Below are 2,610 nucleotides of genomic sequence, written 5' to 3' on the forward strand. Positions count from 1 at the left end.
AGCCAAGATTGCGCCATTGCACTCCAGCCTGGGCGACAAGAACAAAAACTCCGTCTCAAAAACAAACAAAAAAGACTATAATTATGAATAACTATGTTTGTAAATGTTTATATTCTATTCTATTAATATTTATTGAATGCCAATTGTGGGCCAGGCACTGGGGATAAAGCAGTGAACAGAACAGACAAGTATGTTTACCCTCATGTAACTTGCATTCTAGCTAGAGGGGTGGGGTAATGTGTAGGAGCAGACAATAAACCAAAAAAATAAGTAAGCTAGGGCCAGTGGGGGTGGCTTACACCAGTAATCCCAACATTTTGGAAAGCAGACGCAGGAGGATTGCTTGAAGCCAGGAGTTCGAGACCAGCCTGGGCAACATAGCAAGACTTCATCTCTAAAAAAAGATAAAAAATTAGCTGGGCGTGGTGGCATGCACCTGTATTCCCAGCTACTCCAGGGGCTGAGGCTGAAGGATCGATTGAGCCCAGGAGATCAAGGCTGCAGTGAGCTGCGTGATCTTGCCACTGCACTCCAGCCTGGGTGACAGAGTGAGACCCCATTTCAAAAAAAAAAAGTAAACTATATAGTAAGTTAGATGATAAGTGTTGTGGAGAATAACAAAATGGAAAAAGAGGGTAGTGGACAATTCCACTTTGTTGAACAATTTATTATATATATATATATATATATATATATATATTCTTTTTTAGAGATGAAGTTTCACTCTGTTGTCTAGGCTGGACTTCAATTACTGGGCTCAAGGGATCCTCCCACCTCAGCCTCCTGAGTTGTTGGGACTACAGGCTCATGCCATGGGTGCTGGGCTATATGTTGCACAATTTGGAATGGTACATTTATGTTAGGGAGAAAAGAGGAACAAGGAAGAAGAGTTAAATAGGGTGGTCATGGAAGACCTTATTCAGAAGGGGACATTTCATTAAGAGACCCCAAAGAAGTAACAGAAAGAGGCTGGGCGTGATGGCTCACGCCTGTAATCCCAGCACTTTGGGAGGCCAAGATGAGCAGATCACAAGGTCAGGAGTTCGAGATCAGCCTGGCCAACATGGTGAAACCCCATCTCTACTAAAAATACAAAAATTAGCTGGGCGTGGTGGTGCGCGCCTATAAAGAGGTTGAGGCAGGAGAATGGCTTGAACCCAGGAGGCAGAAGTTGCAGTGAGCCGAGATCATGCCACTGCACTCCAGCCTGGGTGACAGAGCAAGACTGAGCCTCAAAAAATATATATATATAGTGCTGGCTTCAGCAGCACATACACTAAAATTGGAATGATGCAGAGAAGATTAGCATGGTCCCTGCGCAAGGATGACATGCAAATTCACGAATCCTTCCTTTTTTTTTTTTTTTTTGAGATGGAGTCTCGCTCTATCACCCAGGCTGGAGTGCAGTGGCGAGATCTCAGCTCGCTGCAACCTCTGCCTCCTGGGTTCAAGTGATTCTCCTGCCTCAGCCTCTGCAGTAGCTGGGATTACAGGTGTGCGTCACACACCAGGCTTTTTTTTTTTAATTTTTTTAATTTTTAGTAGAGACAAGGTTTCACCATGTTGGTCAGACTGGGCTGGAACTCCTGACCTCAAGTGATCCACCCACCTCAACCTCCCAAAATTCTGGGATTACAGGCATGAGCCACTCCTCCCAGCCACAAGTATTTTCAATTATTATGGGTATGTATTTAGGAGAGGAATTGCTGGGTCATATGGTAACTATGTTTTACTTTTTGTTTTTTGAGACGGAGTCTCACTCTGTCTCCCACGTTGGAGTCCAGTGGTGGGATCTTGGTTCTTTGCAACCTCTTCCTCCAGGGTTCAAGTGATTCTCCTGCCTTAGCCTCCTGAGTAGCTGGGATTATAGGCACATGCCACCACTCCTGGCTAATTTTTGTGTTTTTAATAGAGACAGGGTTTCACCATGTTGGCCAGGCTGGTCTGGAACTCCTGACCTCAGGTGATCCGCCCACCTCGGCCTCCCAAAGTTCTGGGATTATAGGTGTGAACCACCACTCCCAACCTATTTTACTTCTTTTTGGGACTTTGTTTTTTGTTTTTGCTTTGTTTTGTTTTTTGCTTTTTTGTTTTTGTTTTCCAGGCTGGAGTGCAGTGGCGAGGAGACGGCTTACTGCAGCCTCAACCTCCTGGTCTCAAGTAATCCTTCAGCCTCAGCCTCCCATGTACCTGGGACCACAGGCATGCACTAGCACACTTGGCTAATTTTTTTTTTTTTTTTTTTGGGGATGGAGTCTCACTCTGTCGCCCAGGCTGGAGTGCAATGGCACAATCTTGGCTCACTGCAACCTCTGCCTCCTGGGTTCAAGCAATTCTCCTGCCTCAGCCTCCTGAGTAGCTGGGATTACAGGTGTGCGCCACCACACCCGGCTAATTTTTGTATTTAGTAGAGACGGGGTTTCACCATGTTGGTCAGGCTGGTCTCGAACTCCTGACCTTGTGATCCACCCACCTCAGCCTCCCAAAGTGCTGGGATTACAGGTGTGAGCCACCGTGCCCGGCCCACACTTGGCTAATTTTTTTAAAATGTATTTTCTGTAGGCTGGCGCAGTGGCTCATGCCTGTAATCCCAGCACTTTTTGGAGGCCA

At 46.1% G+C, this 2,610-nt stretch overlaps 1 non-coding gene across 1 annotated transcript; it reads left to right on the forward strand.

Annotated features, from left to right (window-relative positions):
- Positions 1-1,252: 1,252 nt before the first annotated feature.
- Positions 1,253-1,359, forward strand: LOC117975508 (U6 spliceosomal RNA). The gene has a single exon (XR_004665794.1). It is a non-coding gene; the product is annotated as a U6 spliceosomal RNA (small nuclear RNA).
- Positions 1,360-2,610: the final 1,251 nt, after the last annotated feature.

This window comes from Pan paniscus, chromosome 10 (assembly GCF_029289425.2).
Source record: "Pan paniscus chromosome 10, NHGRI_mPanPan1-v2.0_pri, whole genome shotgun sequence".
NCBI lineage: Eukaryota > Metazoa > Chordata > Mammalia > Primates > Hominidae > Pan > Pan paniscus.